The 7,043-nt window shown below is 38.2% G+C and overlaps 1 pseudogene; it reads right to left on the bottom strand.

Annotated features, from left to right (window-relative positions):
- Positions 1–5,064: 5,064 nt before the first annotated feature.
- On the bottom strand, positions 5,065–5,586 carry LOC102847517 (annotated as a pseudogene).
- Positions 5,587–7,043: the final 1,457 nt, after the last annotated feature.

Below are 7,043 nucleotides of genomic sequence, written 5' to 3'. Positions count from 1 at the left end.
CAAACATTCAGAGAAGAATTGTTACCAATTCTTCATAAAGTATTTCAGAAAATAGAAAAAGATGGAATTCTCCCACACTCGTTCTATGAAGCAAATACATCCTTGATACTAAAATCAAGTAAAGATACTACTATAATAGAAAATTATATAGGTCAATATCTCACATGAACATGTTGTTGTTGTTGTTGTTATGTGCCGTCGAGTCGCTTGCAACTCATAGCGACCCTATGTACAAAAGGCCTAAACTCTGCTCTGTCCTATGCTAATTGCACTGTCTCTGACACTCCCTCCCATCCCAATTATCCCAGTCACTGAATCAATCCACCTCATAGAGGACCCTCCCCTCCTGCGCTGTCCCTCCACCCTCCAAAGCATAATGTCCTTCTCCAGGGACCAGTCTCTCCTCACAACGTGTCCAAAGTATATTAGATGGAGCCTCAGAATCCTTGCCTCCCCACATGAACATAGATGCAAAAAATCCTGAATAAAATCCTGGCCAATAGGATCCAACAGCACATTAAAAAAAAAAAAAAGAAGAAGAAGAAGGAAAAAGAAATTCACCATGACCAAATGGGATTCATAACAGATGTGCAAGAATGGTTCAGCATAAGAAAAACAATCAGTGTAACTCATCATATTAACAAAGCAAAGAACAAAAACCACATGATCTGATCAATTGATGCAGAAAAAGTCTTTGACAAAATCCAATACTCTTTCCTGATTAAAACACTCAACACAACAAAAATAGAGGGGAACTTCCTCAAAAGAGTAAAGAGTATACATGTAAAACCAAAAGACAACATGATTTTCAATGGAGAGAGATTAAAGACATTCCCTTTGAGAACAAGAACTAGTCAAGGATGCCCATTGTCACCTCTCCTATTCAATATTGTATTGGACGTTTTAAAAATAGCAATAAAACAAGAGAAGGAAATAAGAGGTATACAAATTGGCAAAGAGGAGGTAAAATTATATCTCTATGCAAATGATATGATACTAAGAAAATTCTAAAGACTCTGAGAAAACTACTGGATATAGTTAACTAATCCAGCAAAGTGGCAGGATACAAGATCAACATACAAAAGAGAATACAGAACTGGGGCTAATCATAATAGCTAGATTAAATACTTGGGAGTAAATCTAATTAGAAACAAAAAAGACCTATTCAAAGAAAATTACACACCATTACTGCAAGAAACAAAAAGAGACCTGGAGAAATGGAAAAACAGCATGCTCATGGATGCTCAAAGGAAGACTCAATATTGTGAAAATGACAATTCTACCAAAGGCAATCTACAATTTCAAAGCAATCTCAGTACAAATACCAATGCCATTCTTCTACAATATAAAAAAGGGCAATTTCCCATTTAATTTGGAATGGAAAGAGATCCCTAATAAGCAGAGCACTCTGGAAAAAGAGAAACAAGGTAGGACGCATCTCACTCCCTTATCTCAAATCCGACTACACAGCCATGGTGGTTAAGACAAGGTGGTACTGGGACAGTGACAGACACACAGATTGATGGGATAGAATTGAGAACCCAGAAATCTGCTCACCTACCTATGGTCAACTAATTTTTGACAAGAAGATGAAATCAGCTAAGTGGGGACATGAACTCCTCTTTAACAAATAGTATCAACAAACGAATGGATAGAGAAGCAGTAGTATATTCACACAATGGAATAGTATGCAGCAATGAAAAACAAGGAACACTTAAAATATTATACAAAATGGGTGACCCTGGAGGACATTTTGCTGAGTGAAATATCTCAATCACAAACAATAAGACAGGACTGACATGAGGTTTTGGAGAAACTAAGAAAAGAGGGGAAAAATAACAAACACTGCATTTAAAGAGATGAGGGGAAGAACTGCCTAAAAGAAATATATGATTAGGTATTAGTTGTATGATACTAGTACATAATAAGATGTCCACAGCAAAATGGAATAGGGAGTGATGATGGGGGGAAGGGAGGAAATTGTGCATCAGTGAAAGAGTATTTTTAAAGAGAAAAATGACCTGGTGGGATAGGGAGGAAAATGTGCAACAATGAATGAATGGAACCTAAGTTTTCTGTAAACTTTTGTGAAAATATCATTAAAAATATTAAAAAAAAAATAAGACCATGGCCTGATAAATTCAGTCCTTTTTCTATGTGTTATGATTTTTGCCTTCTGGCTCAGTGATAAGAATTACTGTTTTCTTGATGTTGAGCTGTAATAGATGTGGAAGGCTATAGTCCTTTATCCTCTGCAGCAAGTATTTCAGGTCTTCCTCACTTTCGGCGAACAAGACTGTGTTCATCTGCATAATAAACATTGTTGCTGAGCCTTCATTAGAACTTTATGACACATTCCTCTTCATAAAACCCAATTTAATGATTTTTTTCTCAGCATACAGATTGAATAAGTATGGAGAAAAGATATATCACTGACACAGGTTGCTCTTAATTTTAAAATATGCAACCTTGCCTTGCTCTGTTCAGAAAATAGCTTCTTGATCTAGGTATAGGTAATACATTAGAACTATTAAATTTTCTGAGATACCCTTTCTTCTCAATGTTAGCCATAGTTTGCTGTGATCAACACAGTCAAATGCCTTTGTACAGACAATAAAATGCAGTTAAACGTTCTTCTGGTATTCCTTGCTTTCAGCCAGGATGCATCTGACATCAGTAATGACATCCCAAATGTTATGGCCTCTTCTAAACCTAGCTTGAACTTCTGGCAGTTCCCTGTCAAAACACCATTCCAAGTAATTTTGGATGATCTTCAGCAATATTTTGCCCACATGTTATATTAATGATATTGTTGGATAATTTCCATAATTTGTTAGGTTGCCCTTCTTGGGAATGAAAACAGATATGAATCACTCCTAGTCATTTATTTAGGCAGCTGTTAACCAAATTTACTGGTGTAGACTAGAGTGCAACTCTATTAACAAAAACATGTCAATTGGTATTCCATTTATTCCTGGGATTTATTTTTGCCAGTATCTTCAATACAGTCTAAACTTCTTACATTGTGACTATTAGCTTTTGTTCTTATGCTATTTTCTAACAGTCTCCAGGGTTGACTAACTCATTTTGGTACAGTGATTCTGTAATTTCTTTCATTTTATTTTAATGTTTCCTGAATCATTCAAGATTTTGTCCATGGCATCTCTCAGAATTGCAAATCAGGGCTTGAATTTCCTCTTAGTTCCATCAGCTTATAATATACTGAGCAAAGTTATTCCTTTTATTCTTTGATTCTAACTGTTCACACATTTCATTATACCACTTGCTCTGTCTTTTCAAACTACCTTCAGAAGCATTCTGAAATCATCTCTTCTCTTTGTCTGGTCTTCTTGATGGTCTAATGCAATTTTCTCAGTCTTCTGTCAACCATTTCATGTTTTTCATTTCTCATCTATCTTTGTAATTGTCAAGCATGTATTAAATATGCATTAATAATTATTGGAGACTGGAATGCAAAAGTTGGAAACAATGAGGAAGCAAAAGTAGTTGCAAAGTGTGGACTTGGTGACAGAAATGAGGCTGGAAAGTGAATGAATTTTCTAGGTTCAGTGATCTATTTATAACAAATACTTTTTTAAAGAAACTCAAAAGGCAACTTTACACATGGATCTCACCTGACAGACTGCACAGGAATGAGATTAACGACATCTGTGCAAAGTATTGTTGGAGAAGCTCAATATCAGCAGTGAGAACCAGGCCAGTTGCTAACCGTGGAACAGACCACCAATTACTGATGTGCAAGTTTAAACTGAGACTGAAGAAGATTAAAACAAATTCACAAGAACAAAATGTGAACTTGACTCTATCCAACCTGAATTTAAAAAGTAATATAAATACAAGTTTGAGGGATTTATCACCAATGATTGAAGACCAGAGTAGCAGTCTATGTTGCTGTTACTGTTATGTGCCCTTGAGTCACCTGTGACTCATAGTGACCTTAAGCACAGTAACTCTGAATCCTACCATATTCTCAGCCAATCTCACTGTCTGTGACACACCTACTATCATTACCCAGTTATTGTGTCAATCCATCTCATCTGAGATCTTCCTTTCCTGTGCTGTCCCTCTACCCTTCTAAGCATAATGTCTTTCACCAAGGAGTGGTTCCTCCAGGGTGTATGTCCAAAGTTTATGAGATGGAGCTTCAGAATCTTTGTTTCTAAGGAACCTGGTTTCACCCTGTCTAGGACAGACATGTTTCTTCTCTTGGCAGTTCACGTTCAATATGTTCAATATTCTTTCCAGCACCACAACTCATAGGCATAGTTTCTTCTGTCATCCAAAGTCATTGTCCAGCTTTCTTACACATAACAAGTAAGTGCAAAGATCATAGCTTGGATAAGGTGCATCTTAGACTCTAGACTGGCATTGTTACTTCTCAGTACTCTGGAGAGGTCACTGACCACAAATTTTCCCAATGCAATTCATCTTTTGATTTCCTGCGTACTGGTGCCATACAGGTGCCAGGAGCATAAATTGTGGAACCAAGCAAGCTGAAATGGTTAACATTCTCTGTCTCTTCATCTCTTGTGATATTGCCAATTGTTCCAGTGGTGGGACTCTTTGTTTTCTTAATGTTGAGCTTCCATTCATATTGAAGACTACCATCCTTAGCTTTCTACAGCAAACATTTTAGGTCCTCCGAAAGTTTCAGCAAACAGCATCTTCATAAGCAGGTTATAAATGAGTCTTCCTCCAATCCTGATGTCACATTTCTCCTCATACAGTCCAGCATCCCAGATGAATTATCTGCTGCAATAACTTCCACACTCTGTCAATCACCTTTTATTGGAATTGAAAGAAATATAGATCTCTTCCAATTGATTGGTCAGGTGGATGTCCTAAAGATTTCCTTTTTTTTTTTTAAGAAAAGTGTATATTGGGTTTATTTTTACTCATTATAAAGTTACTTTCTTCCAGCAACATGTCATTTCTGTTTTCCACTATGTTTTGCTAAAAGCTGCTTTAATTCAACTCCTACTAATTTAGGACAGCAATGCTGGAGTAAGTTGTTTTAGACGACTACTTTTAGTGGTTTTGTTTTCACTCTTCAATGGATTTTATGTATTTTTCATAGGCTTCTTCACTCATTAGTTCATCAAGTTCTGAAGGATTACTCAGTGTCATCTTGATCAGCCAACCATCTTCATAACAAGACTTATTAACAAGTCCTGGGTTTTCGGAAAGAGCTTCATTAACCTCTGTCACTTCTCCTGATAAAGGAGAATAGAGTTCACTAGCAGCTTTCACACTTTCCAGAGCACCAAACTCATCTTGTTTGCTCAACTTTGTCCCAACTTCAGGAAGACTACAGTAAACAACATCTCCCAAAGCTTCCTGTGCAAAATTGCTGATTCCCACTGTTCCAACACCATTTTCTGTCGTCACCCATTCAAGTTTGTCTGTGAACTTACGCACTGCGAGCAGAACGCGGCCGCTGCGCAGCGTGCGCACAGCGCCAGGCCCGGGTCCCCAGCGCCGTGCCGGGCAGGGCGCGCGGGACGCCGAGAGCACACGCAGACAGCAGGCCGCGGTCCACACACTCCGCGCGGCTCGCAGCGCCATGTTCGCAGGGTGCGAGGGTCGCGGCGCAGGACTCCAGGTCCGCGGCGGGCCGTAGACCTAAAGATTTCTTGACACAATCCAGTGATTATGTTCAGGACTGAGTCTGTTTGTTTAAATATGACAATTGGTATCCCATCAATTCCTGTGGTCTTAATTTTTTGCCCATTCCTTCACAATTGCCTTTTGAACATATGTCGTTTCATAACATTCTTCTGTGTAGCCAGTTCTTTTTGTTACAATGACTCTGTATACTCCTTCCAACTTCTCTTAATGTTTTCTGAATCATTCAATATTTTGCCCATAGCATACTTAAGTATTACAACTCAAGCTTAAATTTGTTCTTCACTTCCTTCAGCTTGGGGAATGCTGAGCAAGTTCATTGCAACTCCAGCTCTTTGTACATTTATTTATAAAATTTTGCTTTGTCTTCCCAAGCTGTTCTTTGAAATTTTATTTTGAGCTCCTTGACTTCCTGATTTCTTCCCTTTGCTTTCGGTTCTCAGTGCTTTTAGTGCAACATTCAGTATTTTCTGAGATAGGTGGTGCTAAACAGTCAACCTGCTCACCCATTAACCAAAAGCCTTCAGATGATATCTACTGCTAAAAAATCAACTACTAAACCCAATAGAGCACAATTGCTGTTCATAGTGTTTCTGAGTTTTTCTATTGTGTTTTGTTTGTTCATAATTATAACTTTATAAGTGAGAATCACATAGTAAAATTCTGACTTCATGTTAAACTCAGAAGCCTCATTGCCACTGTGTTGGAATCAACTCATAGTTGACCTTCCAGTGGGTTTTCATGAAACTGTAATCTACCTTAGTTCTGATGATCTAGAAAGTGAGCAGCTGAGCTGCCAATCCAAAGGTTGGGATTTATAATCCTGAGCTGCGCCTCAGGAAAAAGATGGGTAGCTCACTATCCTCTGAAAACCTGCTAGAGGGTCAGATATGAGTTGGTTTGAGCAATGAGGTAGAGAATGTAAATAGGATGGGAGGAGATTTTTCCATCTTTATCGCACATTCACTAGCGGATTTGAACCACCAAAGAGGCACAATTCACCACATTCAATGCTGCTAACGCTCACTCCTAGAGATTACGTATTTACCTTTTTGAATTCATAAGTAATAAAATGTGGATCATACTTATATATAATCGTTACGCTATCCTTTATAAAAGATAAGGCAGCATTGTCAACAGTTTTACACAGGAAAACAAATTTGAAATAAAATTATTTACCTATGAAAAGACTGCAGTCCTTGACCCTTCGCAGCAAGTGCATGAGGTCCTCCTCAGTTTCAGCAAGCAGGGTTGTGCCATCTGCATAACGCAGATTGGTAATAGATCTTCCACCAATCCTGATGCCACAATTCTCCTCATAGAGCCCAGCCTCTCAGATAATCTGCTCTGCATACATGTTGAAAAGGTATGGAGACAGAATGCATCCCTGGCGTACA

This window comes from Elephantulus edwardii, unplaced genomic scaffold (assembly GCF_000299155.1).
Source record: "Elephantulus edwardii isolate Elephantulus edwardi_28Jun2011 unplaced genomic scaffold, EleEdw1.0 scaffold00013, whole genome shotgun sequence".
Lineage (NCBI taxonomy): Eukaryota > Metazoa > Chordata > Mammalia > Macroscelidea > Macroscelididae > Elephantulus > Elephantulus edwardii.
This window is presented reverse-complemented; position numbering and strand designations above follow the sequence as displayed.